Source organism: Leuciscus leuciscus, assembly GCF_965113295.1.
Source record: "Leuciscus leuciscus genome assembly, contig: SUPER_11_unloc_6, whole genome shotgun sequence".
Classification (NCBI taxonomy): Eukaryota; Metazoa; Chordata; class Actinopteri; order Cypriniformes; family Leuciscidae; genus Leuciscus; species Leuciscus leuciscus.
Window position 1 is genome coordinate 89446 of NW_028118541.1, and position 23406 is coordinate 112851.

A 23406-nucleotide genomic window follows, 5' to 3' on the forward strand; every position below is an offset into this window, starting at 1 on the left:
AGAGGGGCGGGGTGAGCAAAGCTCATTATCATTTAAAGACACATGCACTTAAACGGCGTGCTGAAAACAGAGCTGTTTTTGACCAGGTAAAATTTGTGTTTTCTTACAATACTAATGAGAATTTTTAAAATAAAGTATATAACAAACTTTTAATTTAGACCCTAAATAATCATATTAGCTTGTACAAAAATGGCATTATATGACCCCTTTAAGGCAAAAGTTAGAATGAAGGATAAACTGAAATTCACAGCATTTAAACATAACTTCTGCTCACGTATTTGAAGGCTACTACTGGGCCATTGAGGGTAAATGTCATATTTCCGAGTCCTTTTTGAGGTTAAAAAAAAAAGAGCCAGTCCCCATTGACTGTAATTGAATGGGAAAAAAGATAACAGCAAACTATTATTTAGCAGATTATAAGAGAATTTTCGTTTTTGGGTGAAACATTTGTATGTAGTATACTAATTAATTGTGTTACAGTAATAGAAAGTTCGGCCTCTAGTGGAGAACAGCACCTAATGCACAGAGTAGGTTATGCAATTTATCAGCCAAAAAACTCTCAACCAGTGTTTATTTGGCTTAGCAAAGAAACAAATGAAACATGTTATGGGATAGATTCACAAGCAAAGGCATAAACAGAAATAAACTTTTTTTTTTTTTACTTTGCATAGGCTACTGTACGCACACATCCCCAAACAAGACGTTAAAAAACAAAAAGGGTAATATTGGGAAGTTATATAGAATCCGTGTTTCATTCGTTCAGTCGTTTTTTGAATTAATATTGAATATAGAAAAATGAGAAAACGACAGTAGCTATTAAATCCCCTGTTGAGCAACACATCCAAGTGATGTCGGGTGTCGCAGCCTGTTCGTTATTAAAATAAATCACAGTCAACCAAACATATAAAACGTTATTCTGCTTAATCGGTCTGTTGACATTCCAAACTAATTTCCCTTGCTGTGGAGATGCTGATTTACGTGTAGGCCTATTGGGACTCGAATGAAGTACGAAGACTTTTTTACATTATTAATTAGCATCCAAATGTTACATTGCAAATATGGATAGGCTAGGCCTACTGGACGAATAAGAGATGCCCGAAACCAACGTCTGCTCTGTACAGTTTCAGTTTCTCGTTAAAATACGCATATTATGTTATTAATAGTGTTTATAATGTTAATGTTGTATTTTATTTACCGGTCTTTTACACTATTTATGAATATGCTTTTTTTACAACGATGTGACGCGCGCGTTTCCCTCTTAACATGACCCGGCGCGCCACGCACAAGCGCGCATCCTAGAGATATAAATTATAAAACATTTTAATAAAACACAAGGCCTACATCATAAAACTTCTCCAGTTGTTAGATAGGCTAGTCAGTCTGAATGACAGTTTATACGTTAATATAGGCCAATTATATAGTCAATGCATTATTCTTTTCTTTTTGCATTAGTGTTAAAAATATTTAATTTACAACTAATTATATTGATTTAGGCCTATATCTTAATTTATAATATATATATTTTTAATTACTGGGCGAGTGCGACAATGATAGGCTTAACAGCCGTCATTTATCCTGCCCATATAGCCAGCTGATGCAAATCGTAGGTGAATTTATATATACACAGAAGAAAGCCCTATCTAGGCTATTCCCCGGTACGGGTTGTGTCGAGACATTCGTTAGTCTGGTGGTTTGATGAGAAAAAAATTAAATGTAGTTGCAATAAATACGTTAAGAATCCGCACAACGGAGGACTCTTATTCTGCTGTGCAGAACTGATGACGGAACAGTTTGATCTTCGGCTGACAAATCAGAGGAAAGGGGCGTTTAATTCCCGCCCACGTGTAGAAATCGAATATTCAAGCTGTTTATTCATTTTTCTAACTGAGAACGAAAAACGAGAAATCCAGCTGAATTCTTGTTTTTCGTTTTTTTGTAAAAAATGAAAAAACGAAAAAGGAACCGTTTTCTCATTTTTCTATATTCAATATTAATTCAAAAAACGACTGAACGAATGATACACGGATTCTATATAACTTCCCAATATTACCCTTTTTGTTTTTTAACGTCTTGTTTGGGGATGTGTGCGTACAGTAGCCTATGCAAAGTAAAAAAAAAGAAGTTTATTTCTGTTTATGCCTTTGCTTGTGAATCTATCCCATAACATGTTTCATTTGTTTATTTGCTAAGCCAAATAAACACTGGTTGAGAGTTTTTTGGCTGATAAATTGCATAACCTACTCTGTGCATTAGGTGCTGTTCTCCACTAGAGGGCGAACTTTCTATTACTGTAACACAATTAATTAGTACATACAAATGTTTCACCCAAAAACGAAAATTCTCTTATAATCTGCAAAATATTAGTATGCTGTTATCTTTTTTCCCATTCAATTACAGTCAATGGGGACTGGCTCTTTTTTTTTTTAACCTCAAAAAGGACTCGGAAGCAATAGTATCATTATAAGTGAGAAGAAGAGAGAAAGTAATTCTGATTCTTAATAACACGAGGATTTATATGTGAACCTGGACCACAAAACCAGTCACATGGGTCAAATTTTTTTTTTAATTGGGACAAAAAGGACAATAGGACAATATTTGTCTGAGATACAGCTATTTGAAAATCTGGAATCTGAGGGTGCAAAAAATCTAAACAAAATAAATGTTTTATATATTTACGGTAGGAAATTTACAAAATATCTTCATGGAACATGATCTTTACTTAATATCCTGATGATTTTTGGTATAAAAGAAAAATCCATAATTTTGACCCATATGTTGTTGGCTATTGCCACAAATATACCCGTGCGACTTGTGACTGGTTTTGTGATCCAGGGTCACATATTTCTTTAATGATCTAGCTTAAAAATGATTAAATACAGTACAAACTGTTACAGAGAAAAGGCTGGATGTAAGTAAGCAGTGTCATTTTTCCACCAAAAGTGCATTTCAAATTTAAAGGAGATAAAACAAAGCAATTAAGTGAAACTTCTTTTAACTTTCACATAAGCTAAAGGGGTCTAATGGGACCTTTTTTGCCTAAATAAACATATATATTCTATTTGAATAAATTGATATAGATAGATTTGCGGCATCTTTAGGCCTCCATTGGCTCAGTCCTCAATCTCCTTCAGACCTGAAGGAAAGATGATCATGTTATACGTTTTTTTAATTTTATTTTTTATCAATACACAAGCATCATATTAAGATGTCATATTAATATAGGCTCGTACCTTTCAGTCTGAATTGAATCCAGCGCGCTGTTGGATCAGAGCAGTACTTGTCTTTCTCTGTGTAGAATCTGCAGGACAGATATACAGTACCACTGAAATGAACACAATATCAGGCATATAAAACTGTGAAATGTGTGTAGAGAGAGCTTACACTATAGCATCCACACACGGACTCAGAGCATTCTGATGCTTGTATCCAATCAGTTTACAGTTTTGCTCGATTGCTTAAACACATTTCTTGAAACTATGCCTCATATTCTCAAAACAGTAAACACAAATCTATAACATCTCACCCAATTCCCCAAACATCTTATTTTCAGGTCAAAATGAAGCTCTACACTCAAAACCATTCACTCTTGCTGAAAAACCAAACTTTGCCCTCAGACATCACACACACTACAACATAGTCTTACACACTGGTGCAATACATTTAAAACAACATTTCCAAAACTGGTAAGTTATGTTGCTTGTGGTTGCTCTATCTCTATCTATATGTGAGGCAATTTGATGCATTTCTTTTTATTACAGTATAGTGCAACAGCGACAGTACATGTATGTGTTGTAACAGCACATAGTACAGCTCTCAAAAGTTACAGAGCAGTCTGAAGTAAATCTCCTGTACCTGTTTTTCTCCCGGAAGGTTCTTATGATTGAGGCGACGGTGAAGCGACTCAAATTTGGCCTTACTCGTATCCCAGCCTCCCTCATAGTCATACCATGGACAAAGACATGGGCAACTAGAGTGTCTTGTCTCCTTGCCCTTGCCCTTCACCTTCCTCATCCTCTTCCTTCACCTCTTCCTCCACTCCCATCTACATCTGATATTGAATACTAATGCTTTCTAAATGACAACATGGTGTAGGCAATGAGAAATGAAGGGATTTGTGTGTAGAGTTTATAGTGACAGTTCAACAAATCTGACTCATGTGTCAAAACAGGGGAATCGTGTTTATAGTTTCGGGAAATGGGTGTGCTTTTTGATAAATGGCGTTATGGTTTTAAAATTTTAGTTCTAAAGCCTGGTTAAAGTATTTAAGCAATCAAGAAAAACTGTGACAGCTGTATTTCTGCATGATTTGAGATAGATGTCATGCAGAAAGGGGAGAGCAGACCCTGTGATGTACTCAGCTAAGTGCCCTATATACTCTCTGCAGAGCTTTACAGTCCTGATTAGTGCAGTTCCCATAACACACTGAAATACATTGAGTTTGTACGCTTTCTATTGTTGCTGAATAGAAAGTTTTCAGGATTGCTTGAGAGACCCTGAATTTCCTCAGCTGTCGTAGATGGTACAGTTGTTGTCTGGCTTTATTCACCTGGGAACTTGGCTTGTACATGTACAGATCAGGTCAAGTTCTCAGAGATGTTTATTTCAACATATTTGAAGCCTCTCACCCTCTCTACGGGGGTCCCGCCAATCAAGAGTAGGGAGAAGGTTCTCTGCTGATGGTGAATCCATAACAGATTGCATTTAGCTATAGCACAGTTTTCTTTGATGGAGCCCTTATCAAGATCAAGATCGTCTTGTTTTCACACATACTGTATACAGTACAGTATAAGTGCTTTGGAGATTCCAATCTCTGTCTCTCTTTCAGATCGTCGGCCCACTAGAGTTGGAGTGACTTGCTGTAAGGAAGTGTCGAAGGGAAGAATCCCTCCTGAAGTTACAGTTTTTTTTTCAATTGCTTACACACTAAAATTAAAACTTTCCCACAATTAGCAAAACCTTACAGTCACGGAGCAAAACTCCGGCCGAGATTTGCACGATTGTAAGCACATGGTCAGCTTCACACTTTTTGCAAAACATCATGTGGTGTTGGTGAATATATTTTTACACTCTCTCTGTGTAAATGCTAAAAGTGTTTTAAGTTGAGCACAGGAGTGTGTAACTGATTCAAACAGAATTAGACCATATGATGGTTGTTTATGTTATGACAACAAAATAAGGTTTTATAAGACATTATATAGTTTTGACGAAAGTGTTCCATTTTGCAAATGATCTGAGGTGTTGTGCTACTTTGGTGTAGTGTTGTGCTAATTGTGTGAAGGGGTGTGAAAAACCGAGCCCTGTTTTCAAAATTGTGCTTAAGCAATTGAAAAAAACTGTAACCTCCCTCAGTTTTAGTCCGTGGTTTATTACATGGTCCACAATTGTTTCCAAAAACAACTATTGTCAAATGTATACAAGTGTGTTTATTGTTTTGCAAATCACTGTGTGTAATGTTTTGCAAAAAGTGTGAAGCGGACCATGTGCTTACAATCGTGCAAATCTAGGCCGGTGTTTTGCTCCGTGAGTGTAATGTTTTGCTAATTGTGGGAAAGTTTTAATTTTAGTGTGTAAGCAACTGAAAAAAACTGTAAATGGATCATTAATGCAAAATCTCATTATAAATGTAAAAAAAATCATTAAAATCAGTAGATCCATTAGCCTGGATGCCAGCCGAACTTAGCCCTGCCCACAACATTTGAGGTCGGGAAGTATTCTGACTAGAATCTGAGTATGACAACGTCAGCATATAGATCCATAATAATCAATAACAAAGGCTCTTATAAAAATACAAATCCAATGATAAAAAAATCCTCATCCTCAAAATCCTAAAACTCATATCTGATGAGTTAGTAATCCACTCAACACAGCTGTCTTAATTACAACAACTACAAAAGGGGAAGAGAAAAACAACAAAGAAGACGAATGAGGAGAAAATAAAAATAATAAGAAGAAGAATGAGCAGTGGAAAAGGAAGAGGTGTAAGAGTGAGAGGTGGTGGACAGGGTAGAGGGAGAAGAAGAGGAAGAGGAAGAGGAGATGGAGAAAGAGCAAGAAGAGCTGAAGATGTAGAAGGAGCAAGAAGAGCTGAAGATGTAGGAGAAAGAGAAAGAAGAGCTGAAGATGTAGGAGAAAGAGAAAGAAGAGCTGAGGATGTAGGAGAAAGAAAGAAGAGCTGAGGATGTAGGAGAAAGAGAAAGAAGAGCTGAGGATGTAGGAGAAAGAGAAAGAAGAGCTGAGGATGTAGGAGAAAGAGAAAGAAGAGCTGAGGATGTAGGAGAAAGAGAAAGAAGAGCTGAGGATGTAGGAGAAAGAGAAAGAAGAGCTGAGGATGTAGGAGAAAGAGAAAGAAGAGCTAAGGATGAAGCAGCAAGAGAAAGAAGAGCTGAGGATGTAGGAGAAAGAGAAAGAGAAAGAAGAGCTGAGGATGTAGGAGAAAGAGAAAGAAGAGCTGAGGATGTAGGAGAAAGAGAAAGAAGAGCTGAGGATGTAGGAGAAAGAAAGAAGAGCTGAGGATGTAGGAGAAAGAGAAAGAAGAGCTGAGGATGAAGCAGCAAGAGAAAGAAGAGCTGAGGATGTAGGAGAAAGAGAAAGAAGAGCTGAGGATGTAGGAGAAAGAGAAAGAAGAGCTGAGGATGTAGGAGAAAGAGAAAGAAGAGCTAAGGATGAAGCAGCAAGAGAAAGAAGAGCTGAGGATGTAGGAGAAAGAGAAAGAGAAAGAAGAGCTGAGGATGTAGGAGAAAGAGAAAGAAGAGCTAAGGATGAAGCAGCAAGAGAAAGAAGAGCTGAGGATGTAGGAGAAAGAGAAAGAGAAAGAGAAAGAAGAGCTGAGGATGTAGGAGAAAGAGAAAGAGAAAGAAGAGCTGAGGATGTAGGAGAAAGAGGCAAGGCAAGGCAAGTTTATTTATATAGCACATTTCATACACAATGGCAATTCAAAGTGCTTTACATAGAAGAAATTAAAATAATGAAAAGAAATAAGAATAATTAAAACAGTTTAGAAAAATAAAATAAAATACAGTACTTTTAAAAAATAAAAAAGAATATTTATTATAGATCTTTCTTTCAAAGGATTCCCTTAAGACTTAAATCTTTCAACCTTCTTTTAACCTTCAATCTTCTTACGACTTCCATCTATCAACTTTCCTTTAACTTTCTTTTCTCCCTCATTTACTCACACGTTCTTTTCACTTTCTTTAGCACTTTAGCACTGCGTTCACATTCTTTCTCAGACGAAAACTTTAATATCGTCATTTAAATACTGTTCTACTTTCAAACCCACATTAATCACTTTCACATTATCACCTTCTGAGTGGGCATTTACAGTTTCGGGCTAAATGCCCTGCTGACATAGGAGAAATTAAAATAATTAAAAGAAATAAGAATAATTAAAACAGTTTAGAAAAATAGAGTAAAATACAGTACAGTACAAACAGTCGGACGAACAGCGGCACAGTGCTCATTCAGTAAATGCATAGCTAAACAGAAGTGTTTTGAGTCTGGATTTGAATGTGACCACTGTAGGAGCACATCTGATCTCTTCTGGAAGCTGGTTCCAGCTGTGGCTGGCATAATAGCTAAAAGCAGACTCACCATGTTTAGAGTGAACCCTTGGTATTTCTAGCTGATATGATCCTAATGATCTGAGTGATCTGTTGGGTTTATATTCAGTGAGCATATCTGCAATGTATTGAGGTCCTAGGCCATTGAATGATTTATATACCAGTAATAATACTTTAAAATCAATCCTAAATCTAACTGGGAGCCAGTGTAAAGACCTGAGGACTGGTGTGATATGTTCATATTTTCTGGTTCTGCTCAGAATCCTGGCGGCAGCGTTCTGTATGAGCTGCAACTGTCTTATGGTCTTTTTGGGAAGGCCAGTGAGGAGTCCATTACAATAATCCACCCTGCTGGTGATGAAAGCATGCACAAGTTTCTCTAAGTCTTGTCTGGAAACAAAGCATCTGATTCTTGCAATATTTTTCAGATGATAGTATGCTGATTTAGTTATTGCTTTGACATGACTACTGAAACTAAGGTCTGACTCTAGTGTCACACCAAGATTCCTGACTTGATGTTTAGTTGTTTTACCCCTAGAGTGAAGGTATGCGTTCACTTTGAGAACTTCATCTTTGTTTCCAAACGCAATAACTTCAGTTTTGTCTTTGTTTAATTGAAGAAAGTTTTGACACATCCAACTGTTGACTTCGTCAATGCATCGGCACAGGGAGTCAATGGGGCTGTAATCATTAGGCGATAGGGCTAAGTACAGCTGTGTGTCGTCTGCATAGCTGTGGTAAGCAATTTGGTTATTTCTCATTATTTGGCTCATTGGGAGCATATACAGGTTGAACAGGAGTGGCGCAAGAATTGAGCCTTGAGGGACTCCGCATGTCGTGGATGTCCACTCAGACTTATGGTCTCCTATACTCACATAATAACCTCTCCCATCTAAGTATGACCTGAACCATTTTAGGACTATCCCAGAAAGCCCCACCCAGTTTTCCAGCCTGTCAAGAAGTATGTTGTGATCGACAGTGTCAAATGCAGCACTGAGGTCGAGTAGTACCAGCACTGATAATTTTCCTGAATCAGTATTTAAGCGAACATCGTTTATTATCTTTATGAGCGCTGTCTCTGTGCTGTGGTGCGGTCGGAAACCAGATTGAAAATTGTCAAAGTATCCATTCGAGCTTAAGAATTTGTTCAGCTGATTGAAGACAACTTTTTCAATGATCTTGCCTATGAAAGGAAGATTTGAGATCGGTCTATAGTTGCTTAATATGGTCTTATCCAGATTGCTCTTTTTCAGGAGGGGCTTGACAACTGCAGTTTTCAGGGAGTTTGGAAAACTCCCAGAGAGAAGTGAGGCATTTACCACTTCTAGAAGATCTGCTTCTAAACTGTTTAGCACAATTTTGAAGAAAGATGTGGGAAGTGTGTCAAGAGCGCATGTTGATGTTTTAAGGTGTTGTACGGTTTCTTCCAAAATTTTGCCATCAATTTCTTTGAAGTCAGACATAGTAACTACTTTCTCAGGTGGTCTGATCTGTCTGACCCCAGTGCAACTCAAGGATGTGCTGATCACCTTTCTGATATTATTGATTTTCTCAGAGAAGAAAGAAGCAAACTCACTGCACTTGCTGTTTGAGAGCATTTCACTGGGAATCTGGCTTGGGGGGTTTGTCAGTCTCTCTACAGTAGCAAAAAGAGTGCGTGTGTTGTTTAAATTGCTGTTTATAATATTTGAGAAGAAAGTCTGTCTAGCTTTGCCTAGTTCCATATTGAAAGCATGCAGGCTGTCTTTGTAGATGTTATAATGGACTACAAGTTTTGTCTTCCGCCACATGCGCTCTGCTTTTCTGCATTGTCTTTTCATATGTTGCACTGCTGTTGAGTTTCTCCAAGGTGCTTTTTGTCTGCCACTCTTCTTCCTGACTTTAACAGGAGCAATATCATCAATTATATTTTTAACTTTTGAGTTAAAAGAATCAAGGAGAAAATCAACAGAGTCAGCAGATATGCTTGGTGTTAAGGATATAGCCTTCATAAATAGTACACTAGTGTTCTCATTTAAGCATCTCTTCTTGACAGACACAGATCCAGCTTCAGTGGCAGGAGAGATCAATATATCAAAGAAAATACAGAAATGATCAGACAGTGCTACATCCTTTATAAAAATCGATGAAATGTTTAGACCCTTACTGATAAGTAAATCTAGAGTGTGTCCATGATTGTGTGTGGGTCCATGTACATGCTGAGTCAGATCAAAAGTTTTTAAAACAGTTTTGATTTCTTTTGTCATATTGTTTTCTGCATTATCTATGTGAATGTTAAAATCTCCAGCAATGGCAAAACAGTCAAACTCTGAGGTAATTGTTGATAACAGTTCTGTAAAGTCCTCAGCAAAGGCTGGAGAATATTTTGGAGGCCTGTAAATAATGATAAGTAAAATGCGAGGAGCACCTTTTAACACAGTACCCAGATATTCGAAAGACGGGTAATTCCCAAATGATATTTGCTTACATTGATAGATATCTTTAAAAAGAGCAGCTAGACCCCCACCTCTCTTAACAGCTCTGCAGACACTCATAAAAGTAAAGTTAGGAGGGGCTGTTTCATTGAGGATTGTTGCACTGCAGCTGTCTTCTAGCCAGGTTTCATTTAGAAACATAAAGTCCAGGTTGTTTGTGGTTATTAAGTCGTTGACTAGAAGTGATTTATTTTTAAGTGAGCGAATGTTTAAAAGTGCATTTAGAACAGCAATAGAGAAAGATACAGGCACACTGGGTTCCCGCTTGTTCTGTAAACATTTGAGAAAGTTACTGTTATCATAACAGGAACCCAAAACACATCACTGAGAGCTGGTATCAGTTGTTTTTGGTTCACCTCGAGCAGATGGAGGAGGGTGTGGGCCCTGGCGTTTTGGCCGAAGAGGTCGAAGAGCTCTCACAGGAGGAGGGGGCGGGCGAGCTCGGCGCGCAGGCTTCGGTGTTTGAGGTGCCTGACGATTTTTGGTTGGTATCTGGGGGCTTGCAGCAAAAGAGTGGGATAGTCTGGTTCCAGCATGCACTAATTCTTCCATTTTCTGTGAGAAGCACAGGAGTGGAGTTGCTGGCGAGAGGGAGAAAGTATCTGGTGAAAGGGGCTGTTGCTCAGGTGTTATAGGAGGCTGTGATATGCTGTCCTGGCTTCCCTGGCTGTTTTCCAGGAAGTCGTCCTTGGGTGCTGAATCTTGGAGCAGTTCTAATATGTCTGTCTGTGATGAGCTCTGTGGGCATGGCTCAGCTGAGATTGTGTCCGTGAGCAGAGGTTGTTGTGGCTCAGTGGTGTTATCATTGTCCTTGTGTGATATGTCAACCGCATGTCCATCTTGTTGCTGAAGTGAAGTCCCGTGTTCATTCATACTGTTTCCAGGTGTGTGTGTGTCGTTCAGATTGACACACACTGCAGAAGGATGATTGAGGGAGAAGTCGATATTGTCCTTTAACACTCTTGAACCAAGTTTGTTTGGGTGATGGCCATCCCGATGAAATAGTTGTCTCTGACTCCAGAAAAGATTGAAGTTGTCAATGAAGTTTACTCCTTTTATATTGCAGGTTTTTTGCAGCCATGTATTAATCCCAAGCAGCCGAGAAAACCTGTTTGTTCCTCTTGCTGGGAGTGGTCCACTGATGAATGTTTGAACTTTCAGTCTTTTAGGTGTTTCAAAAAGTTCATTGAAATCCTTCTTAAGGAGTTCTGACTGCTCTTTATGAATATCATTCTTCCCCACATGAATTATGAGTCGATTTGCAGTCTTATGTTTCATCAGAATGTTCTGAAGTTCCCTGTTTATATCAGAAGTTGTTGCTTTTGGAAGGCAGCATGTAGTTGTATCCCTGCTGCTAATGTTTCTGATTATGGAGTCCCCCACTATCAGAGTCCTGGGCTCGGCTGTGCTCTGAGCTGAGTGCCGCTGTCTGCTCGACCTTGAGCGCCAGTTAGCATCAGTGTTAGCTACTGGCTGATACAGTCTGTGTTCGATCACATTCATCACGTTTGGGGATTCCTCATTTACATTCATTAGTACTTCAAATCTGTTCTCAAGATGTATAGGTGTTGGTGGGAGACCAGTGTTTGCCATCCTTGTCAGAGCTGTATCTGGGGTAGAGGATGCTACTGCGGCAATATGTGGGGCTCGTGACAATCTGATGTCTCGAGTGCCTTTGGGTCTCGCTCCCTGTTTGTGCCATCGATTTGTAAGTCGATCGGCTTGTTTCTCTACCTGTCGAGGAGCACTAGTTTCATGGAACTCACCGGCTATATGCTGAGGGTGTCCATGACGAAGCTCTGTTGTGTGTTCCGTCTGGTTTGGTGGTCCCGTAAATAACTTTGTTTCAAGAACTGCAATCCTTTGTAAAAGTCTGTGGCAGTTAGTGCAGCAAGTAGATTCCAGAAGAGGCATTTTCTCTCTTATCCTTGTAGGCAGTTGTGTTTTCCTTTCCCCGGAATGTAAGCTGGTCGGGTAGAAGAATTCTGCGTTTTTGTGGTAATCCAAACTTTGTCGTTTGAGCACTGTGCTGATTTGCTGAAGTTAAAATTAGGTGATAAAAGGAGCTAAAATATAAAAATATAGAAGATAAAATATAAAAGCGATAGAGCAAAGCGCGGAGCAGTAAGCAAGAGCGTCCGAACGGTAGCTGAGCTGAGCTTAAAAAGAGAAAGAAGAGCTGAGGATGTAGGAGAAAGAGAAAGAAGAGCTGAGGATGTAGGAGAAAGAGAAAGAGAAAGAAGAGCTGAGGATGTAGGAGAAAGAGAAAGAGAAAGAAGAGCTGAGGATGTAGGAGAAAGAGAAAGAGAAAGAAGAGCTGAGGATGTAGGAGAAAGAGAAAGAGAAAGAAGAGCTGAGGATGTAGGAGAAAGAGAAAGAAGAGCTGAGGATGTAGGAAGAGATGTAGGAAGTAGAGGGAGAAAGAGATGGATAGATTGGAGGGCAATGGTATAGTGGAAAGAGAAAGAGTAGAAAATATAAGAAGAGATGGACAGAGAGGAAGAGGAGCGCAAGGTGTAAGAGGAGGGCAAGCTGTAAGAGGAGGGAGGAGAGGTAGAAGGATAGGGTACACACTTGTTTCAAATGAAATCGGAGCAACACTTATTGACCATATCATAAATCATGGTCTCTCACTGAGAGAAGCTGGGCAGAGAGTTCAGTCCAATATAAACAGATCCACAGTGGCTTCAATTATCCGCACATTTCAGAGGGAAAACCGGTAAGTAACTATATCATTCTACTTCTACAATGAGAGTCCATGTAGTCTTGTTTGACACAGGTCTAGATTTCTACAGTAAATGTTTCTGCTTGTCCAAATATTTTTCAGATTTGAAGTTAGAGAACATTCAGGTGGACTAACAAGACTCCTTTCAATTGAACAAGAGCATGCCATTGTTGACATGGTGGTCCAGAACAACACCCTCCACCTCAAAGAAATTCAGCAAAGAATAACACAGGACAATCAATTGTTCCACAATATCCACCAATGCAGTCTCTCCACAATTGATCGTGTTCTAAGGAGAAATGCAATCCGAATGAAACAAGTATACAAAGTGCCCTTTGAGAGGAACTCCGTTAGAGTGAAGGAGTTGCAATTCCAGTTTGTTCAAGTGCAACCCAATTACTGCACTTTTACTGTCAACACAAAGATATATATTTCCTGAATTTTAAGTATGTGTCCATAAACTATTCCATGCTACTGTAAGTGAAGAGATTTAAGCATATCTATGTATACTGCTGCTTCAAAGTGTGAACTCAAACTTCAGCAACAGTTTCACAGTAGTATTGACTGCAATCAATGCCATTACTGTAAAACACTAACTTACTGTATTGTACCTTGTGTTCTTTTTACTCTAGAGAATCTTGGAGTTGGATAGCAGTGCAACTCATTATGAGTACCTATATATTGATGAAGCAGGCTTCAATCTTCACAAAAAAAAAGGATAAGAGGGAGAAATGTGATTGGCCATCGTGCTATAGTCAATGTCCCTGGACAACGAGGGGGCAACATCACTCTCTGTGCCACAACTTCTACAACTGGTGTTGTGGCACACAATGCTGTCTTGGGACCATACAACATGGCAAGGCTCCTACATTTTTTTTTAACCTCCTCAATAAAATCCTCTTTCCGCAGGGTGATCAGGAGCAAATGGTGCGGAATTTTGTAGTTGTTTGGGACAATGTCCAATTCCACCATTCAGCACTAGTGCGAGAATGGTTTGAGAATCACCCACACCCACATTTCAGGATGGTGTTCCTTCCACCATATTCTCCTTTCTTGAATCCAATTGAGGAATTATTCTCCTCTTGGAGATGGAAGGTACATGATCACAACCCTTACAACCAAGTAAGTCTTCAATCGATGGAAGAGGCCAGTGGAGATATTGGGGCACAAGCATGTCAAGGATGGATACAGCATTCAAGGCATTTTTTCCCACGATGCATGACACGTGAAAATATTTGCTGTGATGTTGATGAATTTCTCTGGCCAGATGTAATTGAGAGGCATTATCAATAAATTAATTGATTCAATGAATGCAGTAAAAAAAAATTATTTACCTATGTACTTATTTGCATAATTTTTTTTGTGGGGTGACAACTCATTGTAATACACCTGAACTCCTCATTAAAGTACTTAATGAAAAACATGTATTTTCATTTATTTCTTTGTGTATCTTCAGCTGAATTTGTTATCAAATGAACAGAGAACACACTTTTAGTTTTGATGTTAATATTGAATTTTAATAAATGCATTACTAGAATAAAATGCTGTGTTTCATTGTGCAGTGAATACTTAACTGTTTCACCAACATAAGAGTGTGTTTAGTTTGCTGTGTTTACTGTTTTGAGAGCTGTTACCTGAGTTTGGAGAAATGTACCAACTCGATTGAGAAAAACGAACTCAAAAGCCCTTACTTGGAATTGTTTTATACCAACACTAACAAAGTTGTGTTAAATTCAATTCCTAATTCTGTCTTAAAAATGTAAGAATACATACCTGGTAAAAAAAAAAACTATATAAACAGCAACCTCCGTGTGATCATCTCCTGAAACAGACACTCATCAAAACCAGTGTCCACTTGGAAAATGATAGGGCCTATCATTTTCCAAGTGGTAAACTAACGTTAGATGTTTTAAGTGTGACTTGACTGCAAATATGGTTACTTTAAATATGAGCATTATTACATTAATATAATCATAGGCTGAGTTTGCGGGGGGGGGGGGGGGGGGGGGTCAAGCAGGGACACAAACGTGTCCCTGCTTGATATACAACCACTGATAAACATAATAGATTTTGATGAGGAAAATAGATTTTTTTGCGGAATAGAACCCAGAACCTCTGACACGCTTGGCAAAAGTTATACCACTGGTCCTGGACCATAAAGTACAACAGTCGGATCTATGTATTTATTCACGTGAAAATTCTTGCCACTAACAACATATTAGATCTCATTAAACGCCAAATTAAACCCAATGTACGATTTATCGATTACTGGACATCGTAATGCTATTGTACATACATCTGATTTATGATTTAGCACTGTAACCCCCCTCACATACACCTGTCCCACCCACTTTTTAAAACAAAGTTACCCCACTTAATATAATTACAGTCTTTTTTTCACGAGCTTCAACAGTAAGCTACTGCCTTAATCACCTTATAGGGTTCATGTTAACGTAGTAGATAGCCTACTGTTCTTTGCAATATGTGCCTCTAGAGAGCAGCACAGTATGTGTTATGCATATTATGTGCACTACAGTGCTGTTTTGCAGATGATTAATATTGAGGGATGGACCTTTCAAACAGCCAGTGTGAATATTAATATTTGTTCAGTATGGGACACTCCTGATGGAGTAATATTTGTACACTAAAAAATTATGTTGGTTCAACAACAATTCTAATAAAATAACACAACTGTTTGCATCAACCTTTTTTTAGTCATGGCTCTAATGAAATTGTTAAATCTAAACTAAACTGAGTTAGAAGAACTTGATCATTTTTAGCTACTCCTATTTAGTTACTCCAACAAATGGAGTTGTGGCCCTGGAACTAATTAATTGGATCTTTTTCAGTTAAAATCAGCAGCTAGCATAAGCTAATTTAAGTTAATGCAACTTATTAAGCGTGTAAATTTAATGAACAAGTAAGATATCTGCCACTGGCATTAGCACAGTAATTGCTCATATAGTCATTTACCTGCAAGTATCGACTCTTCAGCACAATGGTAAACATACAAAAACTTAAACTCAACATAACAGAAACTATTTTAAATGTCGAACATAACAGCATTTAACACTAACTGGCATTTTCCTTTACCTAAAAGCACATAAAATAACACTTAATTTCAACATTTATTCTCCTTATTCAGTCCTATGCAAAGCATATGCAAATAAATCTACTGCCCAATTTCGAAGTTAACAAGAAAATTTTAAGTTACTTCAACTTATTTTTTTTAGAAAATAAGTTAACAGAGACATTTGAGTTTACATTACATGCAACATTAACTTAATGTAATGATCAACATTATTATCTCAACAAAACTAGTTCTGTTTGTTGTTGTTCAAGATTTTGAATGACCTTTTACACCTTAAAGTTTATTCAAATTAGGGGAAAATAGTATGTATGCATCATCTGAAAACATGTTTGTCTGTGGAGGGTGTGTCATGATCAAAACATTTCGAACAATTTACTTGCATGCAAACAGTTGAAAGCATTCAGCGGTTTCAAATGTATGAGCAGCAGTACATACATGTTCAACTTTCTGACAGAATTCTTCTTACAAAGTTATGGTAAACTTACCAAGACCAAAAGTATTTGGAATGTGTGTAGTAATAAAATAAATATTTTTACTTGTACACTAATTGTAGTGTTGTCTATTGGGTTGAACAAAATAGAGGCATGATAGCTAGCTAGATAGACAGACATACTTTATCATCTCAGGAGTAAATTTAAATGTTTTTATTGGCTAGTCATAAAACTAGCTAAGAAACAAATTTCATTAAGCCTACTTCTGTAGTTAATGATTCTTCCTCTTTTTGTAACCCCATATTTCTCTCTGTGCATTTAGATTTCAGCTTGTTTATATGCAAATGAAATAAGAGACCCAAGTCGAGCGCATATATATATATATATATATACAGTGAGGAAAATAAGTATTTGAACACCCTGCTATTTTGCAAGTTCTCCCACTTGGAAATCATGGAGGGGTCTGAAATTGTCATCGTAGGTGCATGTCCACTGTGAGAGACATAATCAAAAAAAAAAAAAACCCAGAAATTACAATATATGATTTTTTTACTATTTATTTGTGTGATACAGCTGCAAATAAGTATTTGAACACCTGTCTATCAGCTAGAATTCTGACCCTCAAAGGCCTGTTAGTCTGCCTTTAAAATGTCCACCTCCACGCCATTTATTATCCTAAATTAGATGCACCTGTTTGAGGTCGTTAGCTGCATAAAAACACCTGTCCACCCCATACAATCAGTAATAATCCAACTACTAACATGGCCAAGACCAAAGAGCTGTCCAAAGACACTAGAGACAAAATTTTACACCTCCACAAGGCTGGAAAGGGCTACGGGGAAATTGCCAAGCAGCTTGTTGAAAAAAGGTCCACTGTTGGAGCAATCATTAGAAAATGGAAGAAGCTAAACATGACTGTCAATCTCCCTCGGACTGGGGCTCCATGCAAGGTCTCACCTCGTGGGGTCTCAATGATCCTAAGAAAGGTGAGAAATCAGCCCAGAACTACATGGGAGGAGCTGGTCAATGACCTGAAAAGAGCTGGGACCACTGTTTCCAAGGTTACTGTTGGTAATACACTAAGACGTCATGGTTTGAAATCATGCATGGCACGGAAGGTTCCCCTGCTTAAACCAGCACATGTCAAGGCCCGTCTTAAGTTTGCCAATGACCATTTGGATGATCCAGAGGAGTCATGGGAGAAAGTCATGTGGTCAGACGAGACCAAAATAGAACTTTTTGGTCATAATTCCACGAACCGTGTTTGGAGGAAGAAGAATGATGAGTACCATCCCAAGAACACCATCCCTACTGTGAAGCATGGGGTGGTAGCATCATGCTTTGGGGGTGTTTTTCTGCACATGGGACAGGGCGACTGCACTGTATTAAGGAGAGGATGACCGGGGCCATGTATTGCGAGATTTTGGGGAACAACCTCCTTCCCTCAGTTAGAGCATTGAAGATGGGTCGAGGCTGGGTCTTCCAACATGACAATGATGACCCGAAGCACACAGCCAGGATAACCAAGGAGTGGCTCTGTAAGAAGCATATCAAGGTTCTGGCGTGGCCTAACCAGTCTCCAGACCTAAACCCAATAGAGAATCTTTGGAGGGAGCTCAAACTCCGTGTTTCTCAGCGACAGCCCAGAAACCTGACTGATCTAGAGAAGATCTGTGTGGAGGAGTGGGCCATTCATTAATCTGGTGCACTTTGAGTCACCCGAATCCACTACTAAAAATAAATAATCCACCCGCAAACCGCCTATATTTAGATATCTGCATCTGATCATCACATTACAATTATTCAAATTCTTAGTGTTAAGCATGATAATATGGTAACATATCACACTTAAAATAAAAGTTCTTTTTTTGGCAAAATTACATTTCCTTAATAGCCTAAACACACTCTAAACAAAAATGGTGCTAAATAGCACTAAAAGTGGTTCATTGGCTTGTAATCATAGGGGAACCACTTTAAGTGCCATATAGCACCTATCTTTAAAGGTGCTATACAGCACCTTTGTCAAATGGTGCTATGTAGAACCATAAGAGGTAACATAACAAAAATGGTGCTCAACAGTACCCAACAGTGGTTCTTTGGCTCGTAATAATAGGGGAACCTCTTTTGGTACTATATGGCACTTAATTTTCTTTGAGGAATGCGGCGCTCGCGCTCGCTCACGTGCACCTGACATGCACAGTCACACTAATCGGCGCGTACGTTTTTATTTAATTATATATTTATTTACTATGATTTTTTTTTTTTTTTTTTTTTTAAATGACAGAATTCAACAACAAGTTCTTGACACATTTTCAAATTGTGTAAGTATAAATTTAAACACGTTTTTAAACATAACTTCTCTCGTCACTCATTTGTTTAGCCTAATTATTTGACTAGGCCTACACAAATAACAAAAAGCAGTTAATATATGAATATAGCTTTTTATTGAAGTTTGTGACATAATTTCAGTAGGCTATATATCTGACTTCACATCCACACAAAGTTTTTCTGTGGTCAAAAAGTCTTGTGTGGGGGCCCTGGAATATATATAGGCGGGACTTGTATTCAGGAAAATCACTATATTTTAATGTCGTTTTTCTAATCCTATCACCAACTAAACTAAGAGACTAAGAGAGCCTTTAAATAACTGTAGGTGCTTAACAGGTTTTTTGTATGGTAATGGTGCCATATAGCACCTTAACCACCCCAAAGAACCGCTAAAGAACCGCTGAAGAACCAAACTGGGCTTAACAGGTTCTTTAAATGGTAGTGGTGCTATATAGCACCTTAACCACCGCAAAGAACCCCTGAAGAACCGCTGAAGAACCATTTTTTTTTAGTGTGCAGAGGCTTTACTCCCTTCAAGCTTAAATTGTCAATGTTTCATTACAACACTGTTTGAAAACACTCAGAATAATTTGTTGTACCTTTATAAAGGGCATTTTCCCCTAATTTTATTAAATGTATGCTCCATCTTTCATTTCAAATTCTTAAATTTGATAAATATAGCCTATTCAATTAAAATAATTAGACACTAGGCTGTTACCAATAAAATGTAATAATTTACATTGAAAAATTATAACTGTATTAAATTAGATTATTTTAAATATTTTTGAATATACAAATAATGAATGTTGAAAAGAATGATACTTTCTGAAACTAGCGTCTTATCATTCAACGTTGACACTTGCTTGAGAAGTTGAAGTCGTTCTCTATCTCCGTTGCTTCTAGCCACGGTGGTTAAAAATGGTACGGTCCACAATAGGGGGGTCTGAAATCGCTTTACATTAAAATGTTCCTACAGTGAAAATAGGAGTTGACTTGTATTGTATTGTAACTGTAATTATATTTTTTCACAATATCAGAAAAATGATCTGACCCCCCCAAAACTGATATTTCTGTCCCCCTGTGTTTTGGAGCACACTAGCTTATAACAGTGGCTGACATATTCATCCTAAAAGCCAAACATCTTTAAATAGGGCACTATTTGAGGGAACAGCCCGAAACTATTGTGGACGTTATTGAGAGCACTTATTCAATCTCACATTCAATCCCACTACAGGAACTGTGTTCTAGAAATAAATGATATATTGATATGAGGGTGGGTAGGTAGGCAGGCATAGATTCAGAGGCATAAGGTACTGTAAGTATTACAAACAATAATAAAACAATGCATTGACATTTACTTTTTACTTTTGATACTTAAGTACTTTTAAAAACAAGTAACGTTACTTCTGTACTTTTACTCAAGTAAAAATCAGTCTTTTCAACTTTTACTTGTAACTGAGTAATATTTGACCAGAAGCAGGGGCGTCATGCAAGCCAAAATTCTGGGGGGGCACAATCTGAGACGTTGCAATCGTTTTCTGACGGGTGATATGGATCATGTTAGGAGGGGTCAGGGGGTTTCTCCCCCTGAAAATGTTTAAATTCTGGCTGCTAAACATACCATTTCAATGCAGTTTGGGAGGGACAGAATTCACAGAAATACCTTAACGGAGCTAGCAGCAACCCTCCTCTCTGAGGACTAAGTTAAAGTATCTATTTTGTAAGTTTATGTAAAAGACAGGTTGATGAAAGAACTGTAAGCTCAAATTCAAAAGCTTTTGAAGTCTACTTCATTAAAGCATGTACACACACACACTTACTGTAGCCTACACTTAGGCCTACTACACATGATTTTAAAAACAGTACCATTGCAGTTTTTATGTTATGATAATTGGTATGTGACCTAAGAACGATCTTACATTAAAGGTACATAAAGGTGCTGAGATCTGACTTTGTGGTGCTCTGAAATTAAGTTATTTTAATATTAATATGTGATGAAGGACTTTGAAAGAAGTTTGACAGATTTCAGTGCTGAATAAGGTTAACACTACCCCGTTTATTTGAAAATGGTTAATATTTGACAGAAATGTAAAAAAGTAATCAAAACCGATCAGATAACGTTACTATGGCTTTGTATGGCAGTAACGTTTTAGTTTACTTTGGGGATATTTAATCTAATTTTATCAATCAATAAATTCCTCTTGAAACAAACTTTGTTGTATTATTTTAATTTAATACTGTGAAGCTGCTTTGATACAATCTGTATTGTGAAAAGCGCTGTACAAATAAGCTTGACTTGACTTGACTTTACGGTTAGACTAGGCTAACTATCGATAACGTTACACTGACACAATTTAAAGGGATACTTCACCGTTTTTTCATATTAAACTATGTTATTCCCTTAACTAAGACGAGTTGATACATACCTCTATCGTCTCAGTGCGTGCACTAAATCCCTCTGTCTTGCGGCGAAACTTTGTTAGCCCAGTTCATTTAATATGGGCCAAGCAGAGAAGATACCAAACACCTCCATGTTTTCCCTATTTAAATACAGTTACTCGCGAAGTGTAACTCGACCTAGGACGGTGACACAAAACAAAACGTTGCGCTTTTCTAAGCGTGTAAAATGGATAACTATTTTGTATGGCGGAATACCATAGCAAGTGCTTGTAAGCACTTCGACTTGGCGCAGTAATATCTTCACTAGAGGGAGCGGGGGCCGGTGAGAGGATTTTTCACGAGTGAAGATATTACTGCGCCAAGTCGAAGTGCTTACAAGCACTTGCTATGGTATTCCGCCATACAAAATAGTTATCCATTTTACACGCTTAGAAAAGCGCAACGTTTTGTTTTGTGTCACCGTCCTAGGTCGAGTTACACTTCGCGAGTAACTGTATTTAAATAGGGAAAACGTGGAGGTGTTTGGTAGCTTCTCTGCTTGGCCCATATTAAATGAACTGGGCTAACAAAGTTTCGCCGCAAGACAGAGGGATTTAGTGCACGCACTGAGACGATAGAGGTATGTATCAACTCGTCTTAGTTAAGGGAATAACATAGTTTAATATGAAAAAACGGTGAAGTATCCCTTTAAGTTAATGGTCTGAATTCGCAGCTAATATCAAATCCATAACTTTTTGATCAAGTTAAAATTTCCAGGTCAACCACAAATAATCCCACTACCTTTTAATATCATCCAATAACTAATTCAATGCCGATTTGTTGCTTTGCCCACTTACCACTTCAAGACCATCTGTAAAACATTGCCAGCTCAACGTGCGAGACGAGTGAGTTGCTTGAACATACACAGCAAAAATTTAGATTTGATATACACAGACACCATATTAGGAAAAAGGGGCGGGCTGATGCATTGCTGACCGATTTATTACACATCCAGAAGAAGTATCTGTAACTTACTTTCACTCAAGTAAGGAAATTGTGTAACTTACTTTGTCCATCTCTGGGCAGCGGATCCTGATCACGGTCATCAGAATCGGGCCTCCAACCTCCCGACCAGCCGTCTGACAGAAAGCAGCTCTCCTGGATCTGGAGTGCTCTAAGGATGGAATATTTCACATATCACATAACGTTAGTTTAATCATAATCAATAATCAATGTCTGTGGTCAATTAGGCCTACAGATTTTTACTTCAGTTAAGTTACTCAAATTCAATTCAAGTTTATTTCACATGCAATGAATCAAATAAATGGGATCAAATGGGATCAGTCAGTCATTGTACAACACACCATACAAAATTAAGTAAAAATTAAAGCACTCACTTCCTCTTCCACCCATCATGCGATTACGAGCCATCGCCAACCTGCAAGAAAATCAGTACAAAATACAAGACAATACAATTCAATACAAATCTCCTCAGAAATAACGTTACTGTTTCATTTCATTAGCCTCCAGACTTGCTTAACAAAAAAAAACCAGAACCATTAAAGCTATTTTTGTGACAGTAACGTCATATAATATATAATATTATAATATTGAAAGTATTGATTTTAGAAATATATCTTATTACGTATGGTATACATAACATATTGTGCTTTTTATTTATTTAGTTAAATTACAAACATTTCAAGTAGCCTACAATGCAACAAAAAACAAAATGAATACATGTAAATACAATTCAAAATGTATAAACCAAAGAATAACAACAACAACTAAAGTATAAATGTACATAATAATAATAAAATAAATAATAAATACAGAAATTAAAGTTTATAATATCAGGGCAGTTATATGTATTTGAAAAGCTTTAAAATTTGTATTGTTTTTTTAAGCTTTTTGTTTTGTGATCTCATGTTTAAAAGATATTCTAAGTATATTGTGAGATCAGTGTTATAAAAGGTAATATAGGAGGGTTTCTTTTGAGTTATTTTTGTCTTATGGATATAAAACTTCGCCAAAATAATTAAAAGATTAATGATATAATTTTGTTTTTCAGAAAAAGAATTCACAAATCTAATGACTAGGCAATTTTAAATATTAATATTACACATATTAATTCCATTGGCTGGTCCAGCAACCAATCGCATTGCATCTCGCGTGGGCCGAGGTTCCGTATCTGCTTTACTTTTCGAAATGGATGATCCCCATGGAGGGAGAACCTGGATTTGTAAAGTTGGGACGGTTGTTTTATTCTCAACGATATGAAAAGTGTTGCCACTCCCATTTATTGCACATGTTCCCCCGAAATTATATTGCACGACCCGTAAATATGCAGGCAAACGCGGTTGCCTACTATATCAGTCGAGCCAATAGTGCGGCAAGATACTGAAATAGGATTATTATT

The 23406-nt window shown here is 37.7% G+C and overlaps 1 protein-coding gene and 1 long non-coding RNA gene across 2 annotated transcripts in view; one reads left to right on the forward strand and one right to left on the reverse strand.

The window, feature by feature from the left end:
- LOC309510262 (ribonuclease inhibitor-like) overlaps positions 1–23406 on the forward strand; it is a gene marked incomplete at its 5' end in the record, with an annotated part of 331533 nt that overhangs the window by 84291 nt on the left and 223836 nt on the right. The gene's annotated exons all lie outside the window — the stretch shown is intronic.
- Positions 2994–3484, reverse strand: LOC309510249. The gene is made up of 3 exons (XR_014210276.1): positions 3382–3484; positions 3231–3298; positions 2994–3133 (listed from the first exon to the last, which is right to left on the reverse strand). It is a non-coding gene; the product is annotated as an uncharacterized lncRNA (long non-coding RNA).